Source organism: Netta rufina, assembly GCF_964035555.1.
Source record: "Netta rufina genome assembly, chromosome: 3".
In the NCBI taxonomy this organism is placed as follows: Eukaryota; Metazoa; Chordata; class Aves; order Anseriformes; family Anatidae; genus Netta; species Netta rufina.
Genome location: NC_140125.1, coordinates 64,338,089 through 64,359,711, shown reverse-complemented (window position 1 = coordinate 64,359,711; position 21,623 = coordinate 64,338,089).

The following is a 21,623-nucleotide window of genomic DNA, read 5'->3' as shown; positions in this document are numbered from 1 at the left end:
CTTTCTTCAAATGCATTATCACCTCTTAGAGAAATGCAGCAAATTCATGCTTAAATGAAGGTGGCACCTGCAAGTTTATATTGCTTGTCAGAAGAATTTTATCAGTGCATACATCAACACACTAGCACATATTTGAGAATGTTCTGCCTTTTTGCTTATCTTACTTGAGAAGAGCTTACCACTTGAGAAGACAAGCAGGAGAGAAAGAACCCCAGGACTGATGAAAAGCAGTATGTTATAACCAAGGGAGGGGAAGCTTCAGCAGCACTACTAAGTACTGGGCAGAATATCAGTGTGGGCAGAGAAACTCATCCAAATGAATACTTGTTTTGGATCTCATTACAAAAATAATAGGTGTCTAGCACCTTTCATTACTGTAAATTTAGATGATATCAGTCTTTATTTGGGAAAGGTTTTTAAGTGTGCTTAACAGTAGAGAAAAGTGTAAGCACTATCCTGAACCAGGGTGGAAAATATATCCTCTTTTCTGAATATTTAATTAAGTTATTCACTACTCTTTACTGTGATTTTCATTATCATTATTATGGTGCAAGACTCTATTACCTAGTCAATGACAGCTGGCTCCAAATTTTCCAGTGACACAAAATTTATTTTGAACATGCCATATGTCTGCCTTCTTCCAAACATTTCAGGCACAAAACATATTCTGACAAACTAAAAGCAGAGGTTCAGCTCTTTCTGGTACACTGGTGGGCTGAATTCACAGAAGACAAAAATAACCTAGCCACATTCCAGGTCTCCAGAGGCCTTGGTGCTGGAGCTAAACTGTTTGGATTAGAGAAACAAACAGCAGGGATGGGTTGAGGGTGATGGGAGGGGGAGAGAAAACAAGAAAGCAAGAAAGAGAGGGAGGGAGAGTAAGAGAACGCAAGAAAAAGAGAGGGGGAGAAGGCAAGCAATAAAACAAGAAAGCAAGAAAGAGAGGGAGGGAGAGGAAGAGCTCACGAGAAAAAGGGGATGGGGGAAGAAAGCAAGTAATAAAACAAGAAAGCAATCGAGCAAGAAAGCAAGCAAGCAAGAAAAAAAAAAAAAAAAAAAAAAAGTGAGAAACCAAGGAGGAAAAAAAGCAAGAGAGCCGAGGAAGCAAGCTAGAGAGAATACAAGCAAGAGAGAATACAGGCTAGACAGAAAGAGAGTGTGAGAGAGAGAGAAAGGAAAGAAAGAAAGGCAGAAAGGCAGGAAAGAAAGAAAGAAAGAAAGAAAGAAAGAAAGAAAGAAAGAAAGAAAGAAAGAAAGAAAGAAAGAAAGAAAGAAAGAAAGAAAGAAAGAAAGAAAGAAAGAAAGAAAGAAAAAGAAAGAAAGGAAGAAAGGAAGAAAGAAAGAAAGAAAGAGAGAGAAAGAGAGAGAGGGAGAGAAAGAAAGAAAGAAAGAAAGAAAGAAAGAAAGAAAGAAAGAAAGAAAGAAAGAAAGAAAGAAAGAAAGAAAGAAAGAAAGAAAGAAAGAAAGAAAGAAAGGAGAGAAAGAAAACTCTCAGTCAGACAAATTTTGCAGTTTTCTACCCACTTCTAGGAAGAGATATTTGCTGTATTAAAGAGGTTACAATCCCTTTATCACATCTTTCTGCATGTTATCTCCACAGTGCTTGAAGTAAGGAAGTTCTGTTATCCCCATTTTATAAGTCAAAAAAGAAGCACAGGAACCAAGTGACCTCAAGTTACACTGAAAATCTGGGCAGTATCTAGGAATTGACTCTCTCCAGTCCCAGATGAATGCTTTAGCCACAAGATGCTCTTTCTGCTGCTGGTAGCAAGATTATCAAATATATCTAACACCCATTGACTTCATCTACATTAGCAAATGAAATGAGAAATAGACTGCTCTTTGGCCTCAAGGCCAGCTGACACAGCATGGTTTCAATCTGCACAGCCAAATTCTCTTACCCAAAATAGGGATTTCATGTTCAAGCTGTTTGCCGAGAGCGTTAACTCCCAATCTACGTACACTCCAGCACTGCTTGGGAGTGTGTTACTTAGCACCAGCCAAAATTCTGACAAAACCTGTGCTAACAATGTAACAGCATGTGTGATTGCAAACCAGACTCTGAGGCTATTCCCCAGTCCTCTCCAGCTCTGCTAGTACAGATGTAGCCTTGTTTTCCAAACATGAATTGTTTGAAACCTTTGTCTTCTGAGAACACACAGTATTTGAAAAGGCCCTGCCAAAAATGCTTGAATTGCAAGCACTTTTTCTGTTCTCCAAATATTCACATAACTGTGACTTCTTAGCATTACCTTCGTCTGCACCAAGCCTTTATCCAGCAGCAATGCTGGAAAAGGGGAGCTGTTTGGAAGTTTCATGCCCAAGTGCAACTTCAGGAGTAAGATAATGCACTACAGCTCTATTCTGGTCTTTTCCGCCTGCAGCTGGAAAGTTTGGAGCCACAAAAATCAATGTCCTATTGTTCAGTGATTTCTTTTTGCATGTCTCTTTGTGCGCTGGAGGGAGAATATTCATTTGCTCTCTTGTTTGAAATGCATTATTTAGTTATTATTCACTTACTAGCCCAAGACAAAGATATTGTATGACATTAGTGTTCTGAAGTGCTATCGATTACTAGTACAAAATGAAAATATATAATTGATGAAAACATCAGGATTCTATGGGGATTTACAGTTCGAAAGGTTAAAAAGGAAATGTTGATCTCTTGAAACAAATTGATCTACATGCAGCCAAGCTGAGCTGAGTCTCTAAGCAAGCTGGGAGAGACAAGACAGAGCAGCTTGTTTGTTTTTCATCTGTAGTAAAAATACAACTGCTGTAATTTGAAAAGAGCAAGTGTCACATTTGTGTAAAGTCTTCTGTTTGTTCTTCAGTTCATTGCTGGTGATACAGCTTTCTGTTTTGCAAATAAACTGTCTCACCTCGGTTCCTCACTCTCAGGGCTGCTGGGGCTACGGCAAGCCTGGAAGCTGTATTCCAGTCCTGCTGGGAGGAAAGTGCTGTGTTTTGCTGCTGGGTATGCCCTATTACCACATGGTAACAATGTTAATAAAACTCACAGAGAGAGCTGCATGCCTTTTGGTTCACCTAGAAGAATGCCTTATGACAAATAGGATATCTTCAGGGAAGATTTCTGGGAGAAAATCAGAAGATACCTTCCTCTCTTTTAAGGAGATTTTTAAGGACAACTGGTATCTAATAGGTGGCATTGCTCATTGCCACGGTGAGATTCACAACCAAACTGTGACCAACCTTTTCCCAAAAGTCTCCAGTTTGGCTCAGGAGCAAAGAACTGAAAACACCCAAGGCTAGACTGAACCATCCACACTTTTTCTACTGTCTCCAAAAGGAGTAACTTCACCCTTTATTCTGCTGAGGCTGTGATGCCAACTAGCTTGTGTAGGAAAAATAGGGATAATTTTCTGACCTCTCAGGCTTTTACCCACAACAGAGAACCACAGATGAACATGCTCTACTTTCTTTCATTAACCAGAAGTAACTGGGCAATGGTAGGGGAAGGATGAAGTCTGTCTTGTGAAAAGAATAGTTTTCTCCTCATCCAGAGCAAAGATAGCATGTGGCAGAAGGCTGTCACAGCCAATTCCCAAGTCCACTGCTAGTATAGTTGTCCTTGTGTTTAACATTCACTAATCCCGAAGTCCAAAGGTACAGCTAGGACAAATCCACCCACTGACAGAGAACAAGCTCTTAAAGGGGAATCTCTCTCATTCAGGAGAAAAGAGGATAAAACATGAATGCAAAAACATCATTTAATTTTCCCCTCAGCTTTTTTAGCAAAGGCCACACCTATCACCTGACATTAAATTGATGAAATACGATATTTTGCACAGAATTGTTTGTATTTTTCTGTATGTGTTTCCCTTTACAAATGAAGAACATAAGAAATGCTGTGTCAGGTGAAGTAAAATATCTGTCTGTCTTAGAATGTTCTCTGATATGGCCAATAGCAAACATGTATAAAATATATAAGGATAAACAGGAGGCAGCAGTTTCCCACAGCCTCTTGTAGTTTGAGGCTGCAGGACATCCTGAACTCAAGGTCATTTCTTTGTGTTCCATAATCCAGAATGGATTTTTCATCCAGAAATTTTTCTGCTATATATTTTAAACCCATCTAACATCCTCAGTCCCCTTGGAAAAGAGTCCTGCAGTTTAATTGTATGTTGGGTAAAAAAAGTAATTCCTCTGTTAGATTTAAGTCTACTGCCAATAATTTGAGATGATGGTCTCCAGCACTTATATGGTGAGAAACTGTCAGTAATTGTTCCCTATTCACAACTGCATTGATTGCTATCATATCCCCATTCAGTCATCTCTCATTCAGGCTGAAGAATGCCAGCCTATTCAACCTCTCTGTGCACAGAAACTATTAAATATCTTTGATCATTTCCATTGCCCTTCTTTGGTTTTGGTTTTGCTATAGGTTTTTTCAGATGTCTTGATCTGAACTGAACACGGTATCAGAAAGGGGCTCAACGTGAATTCTTACAGGGGCATAATCATATGAGATATACTGATGCTTCCTGCAGAGGGACTACCAGCATCCCAAGAGCTCCATAAGCCATTTATGCTCCCAGAAGTTCAAAGCTAATGGAGCAACATCATCCCCATTTGGCAGAGCAAAAGTGGACACCTAGGAACCAAATGCACCAATCAATAACTTACCGTTAGTTTCACTGGCAATGCTTTTGCTTAAACAGCAGCAGTTATGTGTCTAAACACATTTGTAAATTTAAGCCTGAGAGACAAATTTGCTCCAGGTCAGAGAGGCAGCCTGTGGTGGATGAGGGAATTGAAAGCAGTCTCACAAATCCCACATTAGCTCCATAATCATGCTTTTTCTCTCATTCTTTGTTTCACTACTGGGGTTTAACATGCTTCATCCACTTTAGTTATCCATCAGGTCTGGAATCTTAATGTGTTTCTAGGTGGAATATAACAAAATCTTCACTTTTGAAAAGGGATGGTTATGTGATGAAGAGTACTTCAACATTCCTAAACTGAGATTTGGTTTTAGGTAATATAAAAACTATGAGCTGCCTGCATATTCTTTTCAATGCATTCCTCACTCATATGGAAAAAGGGAGTAAAAAAAGACATCATGTTTATTAGCTTTAACAGGGGGCTACTCTTGCCAACCAAAAGCACTTAAATTCCCCCTTCTTACAGCTGCCTCTGCTGCAGAATTCTGAAACAAAACTGAAATAAGATAAAAGAGCAAAGAGCACAAGGGCTACTGAGTTGCTGCTTTAAAGTTTAACTCTGCATTTAAAAGTTGTGAGGTTTGAAAACGTGCTATTAAATTATACCACTGGCATCTACTTGAGCAAAGTTCAGCTTGCACAAAGTCTTCTTTCTATTGACAACAACGATCCAGAGTCAGGTTTTTTCAATCAGGTTAGGAATTCACTGTTCAATTTATCAGGTTTGCTTTTGGACTGAAAGATGGCATATAAATTAAAAGCATACCCCAATAAGACACAGACTTTGATGTCTAATAGGGGTTCTGTGGATTCATTATTTTAATATTTTAGATTTATAATCAGAAGGCTAGCCACTTTACTCCAGTTTATGTAATACTTTTTTCATGGTCCCTTTCCCAGCTCTCTCTGACAAATGTTTTCCTCAGATTACATTCATTAATATTGGGGATCCAATGCAAGCCCCAGGGCACTGAGATCAGGGATGATTTGAAACGTTAACTTTCCTAGATATTAAAAATATAGTTCAAAAGAAGTTGAGGAACCTCTGTATCAGTTGAAATATTTATCTTTAATAATGTATCAACATAAATCAGCTTAAAAATTACTTTGATGGGTGGTACAGTATATACCAATGCACATATGAACTGGGGGGAGGAGGGGGAGTGGAGGAGTGGAGGACAGAACTAGTTTAGAAGAAACTGCACAACATGAGCCTTTACACAAGACACTCAAGAGTTCACTTCTGAAGGAAGTTGATGTCACCATTTACAAATAGTTCATCTTCAATTATCTACTAGTACACCAGAGCACTGAAACATCACACCATGTTGTCCTGGAAAAAATAATGAAGAAAAAAAAAAAAAAAGAGTTGCTCTAATCTTAAAATGCTTGTCCTTCTTCTGATTAGCCAGCCTACAAAGGTAGTGCATACAAACCAGGAAGGTCTGTCTGCTTTTTTCAGTCCCTTGATGTAAAGCAGTCAGAAAGCTAGTTTAGTTGGGTAGTTAAGCTGAGTTTATGCTTGCTTTGCATTGCTAGAGCAATCCAAATCAGTGGACAGTTCCTGCAATTCAAAGTAAGTCATCAGATACCAGAGACTCCAACAGTCATCAGTAAAGTATCAAAATTCCACGTTAGCATTTTGATGTTAAATCCATCACACTCTCAACTGTACCTAGGCCAGCAGATGTAGGACGGTGGTCTTTTCAGTTGCTGTGTAGCATTTAGGAAGGATGTTATTCCTTAGAGGCAGAGTCATAGAATCAATCCTCAGTTCTGTATTTGTTTCATGAATAATTTTTTACTTTACTTTTTCTTTTAGAGAACATCTAAGATGCATAATTTTTGCTTCTGGTATTTACACTTCATGGTTGCTGTTCAGCAAAAAAAAGTATATCTAATTGTAGAACATGATAACTACCCTTTGCATATATTACTATGGACAGAGGTAACTCCCTTCTCTTCAAAACATGGAGATATTTAGATTTGCACTGTACCATTTAGAATCAACTTCATTAGATAAGTGGAGTTTTTAGAGAGGAAGTTATTACTATTTAATTTTCTCTTGCAGCATCTGTAATATAAAGGAACAGAAATGTTAGATCAGGTCATCATTCACTGATGAATTTAGGAAGTTGAGCTCTTCCATCAAGATCATTGGCTGAAGGACCCATTATATTATACATGTAGAGCCAGTTTCCAAGGGACCCTGTGTCTTTGTGATACTCTGATCCAGAGATCAGAACACCTTGCATTCAATTGATCTTTAAAATTGTGTGTGCCCCAGTTCTCCCAGGTTCTGCCTTATGTACTCATATTTGGTCATTTTGTGTATTTTACACTTTCATGTGGACAATGCTGATCAGGTGAAAGAATCCAGACTGAATTCATTTTTTATTTTTAATAAAATTACCTGTTTTCAGAGGGACTGTAATTCCTTCTCTCTCTTCCTGGAGTTATTGAAAGCAGTAATAGTAAAAGTGTTCCTATGACTAAGAGCCTTACCAGTTACCTAGGTCCCTATTGTGGTGCAGTACTATACAGAAAAATGCTGTTCCAAGAAGTGCTAGTACACCACCTGGTTCTCATTAACTAATGCCAATTGATTTTGAATTTTTAGCAAAGAATATAGTTACGGAGAACATAGTTAATACTATAGGTACTTAGAGGAGGCAAAGCCATTAAAAACATCCATATTCTCTTCTCTAGGCTGCTTATTTGTACTTTGGGGAAATTACTACCTGAAAACTGGCAGCACAGGCTGATCAGGAAAAATATACTTAAACTTTTCATATACTTATATACGTATACTTTTCATATACTTAAAATATATGAAATTAATTATTTTCATAATTATTAAATTATTTTCATCAACAGAAGTTGAAACCCGAGTGGTATTTTGGATCCGCCCCCCTTTCCCCCCATTTTTTTTAATGGAGAACTTGATTAAGGTCAAGATTAAGTAGAAATGGAAGTTTTAAAGCATATAAAAAAAATGTACAATACAGCACCAGGGTCAGGACATACTCACAGAGTTCTAAAGAAACTCATTGTGAAACCAGTGAATAACCAACAGCAGCAGTTATGCTACTACTGCTTGTCCTTCTGCTTGTTGCAAGCTTTATTATTTTCCAGCAGAATTAGAAAAGACAAATATCAAACCAAGTTTTTTAAGGGTTACAGAGATAATTCTATAGCCCCTTGCCTGCTAATTAGCATAAAATATAATAGAAACTAGAACAGGTGGGCACATGAATAACTGTAACATACTGGGGCAGAAACAATTTTTATAATTTCATGAAGCAGATATTTAAAGGATGCAATGAGGAAAGTGTTGCAGTAAGTATGACGCTGCATGTGTTCAAAAATAAAACCTTTATATAAGATCCTTCAGAAACAGTTCTGAAGAGCTGGCACAATTAAGGTGACACAAGAGGGAAGACTTCAGGAATTAAATAATGGTTTAGAAGACAGGAAACAATAGGTTATAACAAACAGTACATTCACAAAAGGCAGGGAATTTGTCAGGAGAAGTGCCTCAAAATCACTGGTACCAATGTCGTTCAATACCCTAGTGAATGACCTGGAAATGTAAAAGAACACTAGGGGTTGGACCAAGTATGGCATTGGCTTCTCTTTTAGCTTTCCATGGTAAATTAGAGAAATGAAAATTTGGGACAGGAAGTATAAGGCCTTGAAGTGGATGACAAGCATCTCATAAGTGATGAAAATAGATGAGCTAGAGGAAAGAGATGCACAAGATGAAACAGTGAACAAAGCTGGAAATGTTCTTACGAGGTCATCCAGCCCATCCCCTCTCTCAAAGCTAGGTGAGCTGTAGGATCTTACATTATCTTTGACAGCCCACCCCATCCTTTTTCAGTCATCTCATTTTTATGGAAAACTTTTTTAGCCCTCTCAACCTTAGTGTCAATTTGTTTCTTTGGAAGAGCCTCTTCTATCATTTACCTTTATCGTGAAATGAGATATTCTAGGCCAGTCATAACTCTCCAGTATGTCCTTACCAAGGCTGAGCAGAGCAAAAAGATTGTCACATGATTTGCAAACTTCCTTTTGCTTATACATCCTACTACTAAGTTTGTCCTTGTGTAAGAGCAAGACATTGTTGACTCATGTTCAGGTTGTTATCACTATACTCACAGACACTTTCCTGAAGGACTGTGGCTTAATCAGTTACTCCCAATCTCATATTTCTGCAGGTGATTATCACAAACTAACTGAATATTACTATTGATTTTCATTTTTTTAAATTAGAAAACATCTAATTAAGATCATTTTGAATTCCAACTTTGTCCTCCAGAGGATTTGCACTGCCTCCCAGCTTCATGTCAACACCAAGCTGAAAATATTAGTAAAAGCTTGAATAAAATCTGACCTGAAAGACCCCATCAAACCTAGCTAGGTCTATGTTTCTATTTAGACAATAACCACAGAGAGTTACTCTCTGAATTTTTCTATCAACCAATTTCACCTCCTCCCTTCTGAGTTTTCATGAAGACCAGGTTTATCTAAAGGAGAGATGTGTTTCCTGCTTCACTCCTACCCATGCAGTTTGTTATCTTATCATACAAAGACATGGGATTTCTTTGATTTATTTATTTATTTTTAACTGCTAAGCCCATTTGGTTGTTAAACATCTCCTTTTTATCTTCAAGGTGAATGTAGCACAGCTTGTTTCATAAGCTGTTCCAGAATTTTACTGAAATTTAAATAAAGTCCCATTTTCTCCTTTTATAAATATAAATCCTATATAAGCCCTTTTATAGTTTTTCATTGTTTCCTTGCTGTGATAACCAGTGCTATGCTTATCCTCCATATCTCAAGCATAACTACTAGCATTTTCAAACTCTTTAAAATGCCAGGATGATGTTTCTCACCTCCATCCCATCTGAATACACCTAACCTTTCTAAAACTGTCTAATCTTTTCTTTTCCATTTTAGTCTTGAATCTCACCTCCTTTTACACTTGGCATTAATTATGCTATAAGTTCCCTCAAAGAGGCCTTTTCGACAAAGATTGATATGAAAAGGACATCACATTCTGCTTTCTCACCCTTGTCTCGTAGTTTTACTGCATGGAAGAGAAAGAAACATATTTCTTTGGTATTACTCTTACCAATTGCATATATTTAGAATGATTTCTTATTACTCTTGATGTCTTTTGTCAGGTGACTCCCATCTCAGACTTGGTCTTTTTGAATTTGTCCCTACATTTCCATTGTGCTCTGTTACAGTTATCCTTCAAAATCTGATCTAATTCACAGATTTGGTATATGAACATGTTTAAGGTCAACAGTGACCTTACCACTTAACAAAGATAGATTTTGATACACTTGCTACTGTTCTTTGTCATTGCTGTTTTGTTTTTTTTTTTTTTTTTCCTGTGTCATTAGTACCACCTATTTGAATATACTTCCCTGTATTTAAATTAATTTTTCAAAAATATGTCTTCTTGCTATTCTCCTTTCTTCCCTTCATAAGTAGATGTTACTGCTTTTGTGGTGGCACTCATTCAAGTCAAAGTCCACCTTCACATGTTCAAATAAAATAGCTCCAATAGCTGTTCATGACTTTCACAGTTGTTTTCCCCATTTTCTGAACTGAAAATTTGTCATGAGCGAAAGAACTGATGGGACAAAAAGCATCTAAATTTAGATGTAATTAATTGAAATTACAGTATAGTCAAATCTGCTGATACATGGGCAAAGCTAACAGAGTATCCAGCATGGCTTCTATGGAAATCACCCCATACAAAGTGGATTTCTCTTAAAGATTCTATGTGTATATATATATAATTTATATAAATATATTTTATTATATTATATAGAATCTTTTATATATATATAAATGTGTAATCCAAAGGATAGTGAGTTTTTCTTTGTATTTTGTTGTTGTTGTTGTTTTTGAGGGTGTGTGTGCATTTTAATTATTTTATTTTTTATTATTTATAATGTTCACCACCTTAAACTCTTAAACAAAGCTGTTGTGGAATAAAAAAGGCTCTCTCAAGGATCTTAAGACTTAATTACTAGTTAAAGGATAAGCTAAAGGATATAAAATTAACAAGAATAAATGTTTAGCTTTCAGATTTCAGGAAGGTTATCAATGAAGCTCTTCTACGTTAAAGCTTAAATGAGATAAGTTTCCTGATCATTGAAAATTACTTCACTTGCAAACTGACTGTGAGGAGATATCATGTTACTAAGTGAACAGGTAATGACATGCCAAATGAAATCTACTGTCAATAAATATAAAGAAAAGAACAGGAGAGGAAAACATGTAGACACATTAATGTGTTCTAAATTAGCTATTACCCCTTTAAAAGATCTTGCAGTCATCGCCCAAGAAAACATCATCTTCATGCTCAGCAGCAGATTAAAAAAACGAATGGAACACTGGGGACTAATAGGAAAGGAAAAATGAACAAAACAAAAAGTATCATTGCACAATTCTGTTGTATGGTATACAGTTCACTTTATTTCATCTCAAAATAAAATAAAAATTAAAAAAAAAAAAAATTTCTCATAATACAGTAGCTAGGGATACCATATTTAATTATCAGGAATCAAATTTAAATCATCTGAAAAGTAAGACCTGCTTATTTATTACATTATTGCATTTTAGAACAAACTCCACAATTTGTAAAAGAAATCTCTATCAAACAGGAACTACAATACTTAAAAAACTTTAGGTTTAAGAGGTCTTTAAAATGTTGAGGGCCACCTGAAGGGAATTTATAAGTCATTTTTTCTAGTATTCCTTCCCTTAGCATCCATCATTGGCCACTCTTAGAGACAAAGCAGAAGAATAGGTGAATGTGAGTCTGACGTAGTGAAGTTAAATTTAAGTAACTGAAAATATATGCTATTAGACTATTCCTAATTTCAGTAGCATAGGTTGGCAGTACAGAACATTTTACTTCACAGGCAAAATAGAAGAGTTTACTCATGATTTTCTCCATTATCAGTGCACCATGACTGAGCTTTCCATAAAAATTAAATTCTTGCTCCAGAAAAAGAAAAAGACTCAGAAAGGGGATGAGTATAAAATCATTAATTTGGGCATGAAGGAACAGGTGGAAACATACAGGGGTATGAAAGATTTGGGCAAATGTCACAAAATGGGTGAAGAAGACAGAAGTAAAGGCTGTTGCATACACAGTTGGCCTAATCTGATGCTGGCAAAACATTAAGCTAGCAGAATAAAAGTGGCAAGAACAAGAGACGAAGCCTGTGAGATGGGGACAGAAGGAAGACAAAGGAGAGTAGATGTGTGTGATGGAGTAAGAGTCACAGCTGAGTGGCAAGGAAGACATTAAAGCTAGTACTGTATACACATAATAAGATAAATCTATTGATAGCTTACCAGGTTAATAGAAATTTTACAGAAACGAGGCTCCCAGTGGATGAAAAAGTGTTACATTGCCATCTAGAGCAGAAAAGGGGAAAATATAGGAACATGTCAGGTGAAAAAAAGCTGCTTTGGAAGTAATAAAAAAAAAAATAAATAAAACATTAAATAAAATTAAAAGAGAGAAGCATTCAGAACCTCATAAACCAGGAAATCCTCAGGAGCAGTAAGGATGTTTTTTTCAGTCTCACATAGAGGGAAACCCCCTGTCAGTGCAATGTAGGACCAGAGCTTTGGCACCATGTGGTCTTTGGATGAGACTCAAACTTGTAGGCTAGAGAGAAAAATAACTATAGGAAGAAAGCACTTGATCTGACAAGGCAAGCCTGACCATTGGCTTTGCCTGGTATCCAATTTCTAAAAAGACCGGATTCTTCAAAGAAGGGCCCAAGAAATTCTGCATAGAAAATCTGTCCATTGAAGGGGTTTTGTGTTTGTCTGTTTTGTTTTTTAAACTAGAGCACATAAATCAATGTTTTATTCTTATACAATAGGATAAAATTTTATTTTATTTCGAAATTTGTTTTCATGCTCTGACATAATCACATCTTTTCCCTGCAGTAATATAAGTCCGTAAGTGTTCGTTATGAATAAAAGCAAAGAAAAGTACACTTTCTCTCTGAAACAGTTTTATGACAAGATCTTAAAGAAATGGATAAAGAAAGCATTTCAAGGTATACTTCACAGATATGACAGTTTTACAAATTAAATGAATTCCCAACTCATAAAAGTATGTATAAAACCAATCTAGAACAGTGTGCTGAAGACTCAAAGAGACAAATTTTCCCCCAAATTGCACTGCTACTGGCCAATACCTTAATACTGTGGAAGAAATGCAACTGTTTTAATAAAGATTTTTCCTCAACTTACCTGCTGAATAGATCTCAAATAAGCACAGCACATGTTTACCATTAATCTCAAAAGCAGTGCAGTGGTAGGGAAGTGCTGCTGCTCCTTTAGATACAGAATCAGAATTACAGAATCATCTAGGTTGGAAGAGACCTCTGAGATCACTTAGTCCAACCTCTGACCTAACACTAACAAGTCCTATGCTAAATCATATCTTTACCAAATCACTACCTTTTCCTTGCATCCACCCCACCATGCACAGCAGGAGGAGGAGTGCCAGCACATCCACCTCTGCCCCCACTTCCAGAATCAAAAACACCCTGCCACCACTGCAAATATTGACACTACCCAGCCCCATGGATGGGGATCACCATCTCCCACAGCAGAAACCAGGGCTCCTTGGGTCCCAGGCATGCTTACAGCACACTTATAAATGAAAGCACATTGTGTCAGGGACTGTTTTCCTCCATGCCATGCAACAAAAAATACCTTCAGGTTTTCAAAATGATTATATCCATAAGATTTCAAGCACTAGTCAATTTACAGTCTAACAGAGCACCCAGTAGCATCTAACTGTTACGCTATCTTCCCTGCACAGCTTCCACAAATGTGGTAAGTCACAACAGCCAGAACTGTTTGCTTAGGACTGAGCAAGAGCAAAATTGAATTACCTCTTGTTATTAGAGAAATTTGTCCCAGAGGAAGGTGTTGAAACCGCTGAAGCAAGAAAGTGAGAGAGCATTTTATGGCTCACTGCATTATGAATGGTCTATGAATGCACAGACAAAGTAGTCTCCAAAGCTACCAGACTCCAGCTATGGGCTCCATGTTTGATTAAAAGATTATAAATGGTCAGACACATACTCCTGTTCTGTTCTCCAGCAGTTTATGACTCCTTTCCATTTTACAGTACTCAGTGGCAAAACTTGCCTAGTCCAGGCATGCATTGAGACTCCAATTGTTTACCTTAGTTGATTCAAGCTGACATGTTTGAAAATGATTATATCCATTTGTTCTGCTAGATATTTTGTCTCTCTTGCTTATATTTCTTAATTTCTCTCTTCTCCTATTATTGGTCTTATGACTAAAGGTTTTATTCACCATACAATGCTTTTACACGCGCTTTCTGTCATTCATTACACATTGTCTCCATTGTCTCCCACTATCTCTAGGGTGTAGTAAGAAGAATTGAGAATATAAAAAGTTACACTATATATTACCTCATATGTCTGCCTTAGACTTTAGCTATAGACTTCTATACACTTTAGTGGAGCAGACTTTTCCCTACTGAAATTATTTAATCATGAAAGTTTAATATAGGTGTGCGCCCACATAGTATCAAAGTGCAAAATCAGGAATGTTGGCAGACACAGGAAAATTCAATCAAGACACATCTTAGTATCTCAATAAATTTGAGGAGAAAATGATCAGTGGTGCAAGAATAAGTGAGATAATCCCTGCTTTATTTTTATATCCTTCTGTCTTCATGTTCTATCCTTCATCTTCCTGCTTCAAGTTTGATTTTTGCTCACACTTTCTTATGTGGATTTTTCTTAGCTCTTCCCTCACACAGGTATACCTCAATTTTGAGAGAGAAATCATGCTCAAATCAATACATCACTTAATAATTAAAAGTTCATGCTGACACTTCCTTACTTGTGGACATGCAGGAAAAAGAACACCTATTACACATATGAAAAAAGACAGTGAAACCCTTTCTGACTGAAAAGTTTCAGGTTTCTTGTCAGGATCCCAGGGGATTTTTACCCCTTTTTAATCCATTTCAATTACTCCTAAGCAACATTCCCTGCAGTTGCTTAAGCTACTAAATATTCAGGTGCCTTTTTAACTCTCTCTGGTGGATTTTGCTACCAGGCTTAGCAGATAAAAAGCATGGCCTTCCCCACCAAAGCCAATGCCTCTGCATACTTGCCTTTGAAAAGAAAGCCCAGAGGGAGATTCTGCTATGCCAATTTTATATCTCCAGATTACCCTACAGCAGTAGAGGGATAGCCAGCAGGTATCCTCTATAGACATCTCTTAATAGAACGCCTTAAAGGAAACTCACCTTGTTGAGATTCAATATTTAATGATCTGAAATACAAAGAACACAAAAATCTTACAAAACCTAAAGGAATTGCTATGCTGCTACAGGCGCAACAGGTAAAAGCTGACTGAGGCACACTCCGAAAGTGGACTCCACAATTTTTCTGCAACAAGTGCTGATAAAAATACTTCTTCAGATCAATTTTACATTAATAGACATCTCCTGGTCTGTGAGGAACACCTGCAGCTCTTCTTCCTCAGCCACCTCTTACAATTTGACAATAATATCAGAGACCAAATGATTTGAGAAGGATTTGGAAAGCAGTGGAAGGTTAATTAAACCAACTAACTCTCTGAAGCTCTGATTAAAATACAAGCTTTCAAGCGTTCATTACATTTAAGGACAAGTTAGGAACAAGGGCATCAAGGAAGAATTTACACAGACACATATTACAGACAGAAAACATTGCAAGCAGTATATTAAAAAAAAAAAAAAAAAAAAAAAAAAAAAAAAAAAAAAAAAAAAACAGGGGTCTGCTGATGCTGGGAAAATGCACACAACAGACTTACTGCCTTGCTGACCCTTTCCCAGGTAACACTGTTATGAGCTACCAAGACTTTTTGGGAGCAGCTGAAAATCTGACATCTGAGATTAGATCCTTATGATTTCCTACCCAGGCTCTGGTACTGGAGAGAGAACTACATTATAAAATAAGTTTACCTCCTCCAAAATGTAAATGTGTTTTTCTGCCTAAGAAATTGCCTAGCTATTGTGATGATTACTTCTTGCTTACCTGCAAGTTTTAAGCTTCTGAAGGCTAATTAGAAAGCATTCTGTAACCACGACTGTCATGAAGTGGCACACCCACTACCATTGTCTTATTATCTCAGCCAGAGCTCAGCTTCAGAAATCATGCTTTCAGGAAAAAAAAAATAATAATAATAATAACTCAGTCTATAACCATATCACTAAATCTATATGAATGCACTCTAAAACCTTAGTAGTGCTCATTACAATCATTTTATCAGCCTGAGCATTTATTATGTAGAGCTCTGAATCATATCTTCTCTCTGCAATAGTTCTTCTGCACATTCTGTCACTGTCTTCTGCAGAATTTGTTTAGACCCTCTCTTATTTTTCAAACATGGAAGGGAATATGGCTCACTGGAAACTCAAATTGCCAACTTAAGCACCACCTTGCATTTTTATGGTTTGTATTCATGAAATGGGAATGAGATTTATGTTCCTGACCTTGAAATATTCTGAACCAATTATTTACTTAATATTTATGTTAAATTATCTATGATTGCAGCACTGACTATGAAAGCAACCAGAAAAAAAATTCTGCAGGTGGCCTGTAAAGCTAATTTTGAAGTTAGCTGTACTAAGCTCATGCAGTGGTCTTACAGAATATTAATATAGTGTTATAAACTACAGTACCCTCAGGGTGTTCACCTGCCATGGAATTTAATTTACTTCACATCTCATCTAATAGACTGAATCTCATCTATTAGGTAAATATAATGTGAATACGTTTCCTTGTTTCTCTAAGGAGTTTATTGGTAAAACCTGGTGAGGCATTCCCACAGAATCTTCTACTGCTATAATTAGCTTGAAATTGAGCTAATGTGCCCTTTTCTGTATAAAGCAATACAGAATATATGGTCTAGGTACAAAATAGCACTGTGCTCAGAGTCAATGCAGCAGCTGCACTGCTCACACAACATATTTGTGTTTATTCTTTGTATCAAAAGGAGGAAAACATTCCTAAGCAGGCGGGAAGACAGCACCGAGCAAAGGCATTCTCCATGGAAAGAGGCAGAGGATACATGCAGGTGGGAGAAACACTCTTTCCAATTAGCTCTACTCATACTAAAAAGTTTCCTGGTAAGAGGGAGGCCATACCAACTTTTGCTTTCTGATTTTTTTTTACCTGGACTGTTCAGCATGTGCCCTACTACTTCTTAGTATTGTACATGTTTGGTTTATTCTTCTTAGTCTGTGTTCACTGAGTCAAGCAGTTATGTCTGCTTATCATTAAAGCCACTCCTACAATCTAGCTCTTTTGTGCTGCTCTGTCCATTGGGATGGACAGATTCATATACATACATACTTTTTCAAAACTCACAGTAGAATAAAGCTTTACAGACATGCCAGAACAAGCCCTTTTATCCGTAGCCTACACTTCTGTACATGAAGTGTAATCAACATAATTCCCAAGGGTAGGTCCTCCAGAAAAGTTACTAAGAACAGGGAATTTAGACACCTGATGTGGTAAGTGTTCTCATTCCGTGTATACCATTTGTGATTCAACTTAGTCATTATGTCAGACAAAGGAAAAAGACATGCAGGATGCATAAAAACAGGAAAATGCATCACAGAAATGGCTTTAGAAAGAGAATGAGAAAAAGATAGAACCCATGGGCAACTTAAAAAATAAAAAGTAGATGTTATAGTTCACTGAATCAAATATGACATTATAGTGCAGAGGAAATTGAATTCATCTGTACTCGATAAGGGTGGCTTCATTATTCACTTGTGTCTTTGCTTAGTTGTGACACTCATGACTGATGAGACCATCCCCATCTCATGAAGATAAATTCAATATCCGTAGTATCATTCTAATATATTCTCTATAAATAGAGAATGCATTTAATGGATGGTGTTGGGATAGTATTTTTATCTTCACTGGCTCATGAAAGGAAGGAGTACAATTTACCAGTGCTGACATTCTGAGTGAGTTTATGTAGACCCCTTTTCACAACTGATATGGTGAGGTTGAAAGTGTCAGTATGGGGACATGGGTGAGGGCAGCACAGAGGTTGAATCACTGACTTATCACCCAAGATATGAAACCTGAATAGGATAAGAAAGGAAAAGAGATTTGGTCATTGTACCTAATCATGATTAGATATTTGTTGAGAAAGGGCAAAGCACCAACATAATATAGTCAATAAGAGGAAGTGCAAATGAAATGTGCTGATATTAATCTAGCCGTGCTCCAAGCTGTAACTTTCCTCCTCTTCTTCCATTCTCTTTCAGTTTTCCAAATCAGTGAAACATTTCTCCTTGATGAGGTCTCAGACTCACCTTTCTTCCCTCTTTCAGTATGCATAACATATTCATGCACACATCTAGCAGACTGGTTTAAAAATATTGGAAAACTTGGAAGCTGTTCAACAGAAGTGATCCCAGTAGAGATGAGATTAATAAGTAAAGCATATAGGAGGAGGTCAAAGGTAACTATCATAAATTTAATTTACTATGCACCTGTAATTTATCACAACTCCATACAGAGTACTCACATGCCTCTTCAAGAGAAATGTTTTTCCTGATATTTCTGAGGGGGAGAGGGATAGCACAGTCCAGCACAGCTTCCTAAACTGCCATCTGTTTGTGCGCTACGGCTGAACACAGCTACACATCCACAGCTACATACATACCAGGTTAAAGCATTGGTACAGCTGACCATATTGAATTTCCACTGGGAAATTTCCATCCAGATCAGGACAGAGGTCCATTTATTCAATATTCACACTGTCACTACAAGAAAATTAAGGGATTTTACAGACAGATAAAAGAAACATTGGAGAAGAAAACTCTGGAATAAGCTGCTCGCATAGTATTTTCTCTTTAATCCCATAATTTGGCACCTGATATAAGTTCACTGTGTAATGATCTATATAACTTCCTGAGTATAACTTTCAGTGTCACTGGGCAACACCAATATTGCTCGTTTTGTCAGTGTCTTCACTACAGCCACTTTGAGAGTTTCATAACGCAACCATTAAAAGTTGCTTCAGGCTGAAGCATGGCACAAAATGCATGAGGAAGCCAAAGTGAAAATAGTTACTTTAATTTCTAGAAAATTATTACATCCTGTCTCTGTTCTGGAGTAGTGAATATGATAACTTGCTTTGATTATCATATGTATAAATTATTAATGGAATTTTTTTCTTGTTTTGTCTAAAACTTTAATTATATAAAGCAGACATTTTCTGTTACATCTACATAATAGAGGATTATTTTATTAGGTGTAAACCAACACCCCTCCATGAGATGATCAGTAACAAATAGGTTCTGTGCAGATAAATACCAGATGTATATCCAAATGAAACGCAAATTTTAAACTATGTCTAAGGTGCTCAAAAGACAACAATGAAACTGAATGGGGAAAAAGTCACAAAACAAAACAAAAACAAATCCAAACTAATTCCTTGCTTTTTTGTTTGTGTGTGTATGTGTGTGTGTGTTTCAGTTTTGATAGAAATGTACTCAGAGCCTAGTCAGTTGTTTTTAAGTACAAAGAGCACTTTATATGATCTTCCCAACTACCTTCCATTGCTGTATGTCCCAATTCACTGACATAAGTATGTATAATATTCTTAGTTTCCTGGAGGAATGTAGAAAAGCCATTTTTATAACTAATCCTTGAATAGCGTACAAGAAAATTTATATGTACATGTATGTATTTATGAGTCACACTTAGATTCACTGGAAGGCTGAACTTAAAGACCTAGGTCCTTTCTTAATTCTGTGGATTCAGGCCAACTTACATTAGTTAAAGAACTGCCCCAGTAATTCACTGTGGCATTTCTTCTTGGCTTTAATAGGATCTTACATATATATTTTTTCCTCCTATTTTCAATATAGAATTTAATTGATATGAGGTATGAAATATTATAAGGCAAACTCATTTTGAATGGAAGTATCACTTTCCAAGTGAACAAACTACCCATCTAGTTCTTTCCCCATAAAGCCTCTATTCAGACACTTAATATACTTTTTATTAAAGATTTTCAAGATACCATGGAATTCTGAAACCTTAGACACCCAAAAAAAAATTGTTTAACAGTATATTATATCAAATAGTAAGAAGTAAAACGAAGGGGTTTTTCTTTCTACACATTCACTGAGTTAGAGACTTTTCCTACCTCATAGAATGGACTTGAGATACAATAAATGCTTGAATTAAAACCCAAGTAAATTCTGATTATAAAAGAGATGGTTATGGTTAATATGGATGTGTATGATTAACACACAGTTAAATCAAGAAAAAAATGTTGTCTCACTATTGGCATTTTGATCAGATTCTTTTGTATCTTCTCATAAAAAAAAAAAAAAAAAGTCCACTCACAAGAAACATTACCCTCACCTCCCCATAGACTGCGACTGAACCTCACTAGCACTCCACACACGTTCATTCCCTGAGTGCTCCACTGGTAACACAATTGCGATAATTATGGCATGGGCATGTTCTATGAAATGGATACTAGTTCATTAATTAGAAGATGAACGTAATTGATTATTTCAACAGCAAGGCTAAACACAAGGGTAATCCCACAGAGAGCTCTATAGGGGGAGATCTGTGCAAGATGTGCCCTTGACTTAGTTGCTTCTCTCAGGGGGTCTCTTTAAAGGAGCATGGCCTAACAAGATAATAATTACAGGCTACTGTTAGTTATAGTTAAGTCATTCATGACCTGTTCCCCTTCACAAATTGTTCCAGAACTGGTGTGTGTTTCAGGGAATATATTTGCCATTTACAATTGTCAGCCAGACACTTAGATGGACAATTGTGAAGGCCTGTGGCCATCTCTTCTGATGATGTTCTGTTCAGATAACATTCAGATTCAATCTCATCTTTGTTTTTGATATGTCACAGAGGCTCAATAAGCATGCGGTATCATTTCTGCCCTGCTTTGTCAACAGAAATATTTTGAACAAGGGTAGACTGAGCAGCAAGAGTGAAATATTGTTGTTTGTGTCACCCTCATTAGTTTTCTGACTAAGCACGTAGCATACCAAGAAAACATTTTGTAGATGTAAATCCCCTCACAGAGCCTGTTAAAGTAGAAACACAAATCAAGACCTCACATTTTGGCATTCGGACCCTAAGAACACGTTCTCAAACACCATTCTGTGTCAGCTGACGAACCCCTAATTATTATCACCAAAGGCCTAATTACAGCAATGACTTAAATCAGTCCATTCATGTTTTTAAAAAATGCAGTACTTTTAGTGGAACTATCAAGCCAATGCTGCCAAACCTGAATAACCATGTTCTTCTTTCTCTCTCACCTTGTCATAGGCTGATTTAAGGGTTATTGCATCTGGCTTGATTCAAACATTGTATTCAGTCCAGCTCGTGGTTGACCACATATGGGTGTACTAGAGGAGGGGGAAAACCAAGAAGCTTTTCCTTACCTCATTGCATTCCTAGTAATCATTTACCCTTGGCAGTCATCAGCACTTGGCAGCCCTCTCTGTTCCCTGAGCACAGAAACAGGTCCAGTCTTGTGCTGACTGTATAGTTGCCACCACCATCACAGAGGGCAAGGGCAGTGACAGTCTCTTGCCACCTCTCACCTGGTAAAATGTAGCCAGCTTTCACATGGGAAATAGTATATACCACATCTTTTAAAGCAACGATTCTCCCTTTAATGCTTCTTGAATAGTGAAACAGTCAGAGGTCATCCAGAAACTCCCTGAAACTCCTGGGGTCTGAAGTTACCTGGTAAGCCCTGGACTGATGTAAATCAGTATGAGGGCACTGATCTTCATAAAGATATACTGATGGATGCATACCGAGTATACTCTCTGTAACCTTG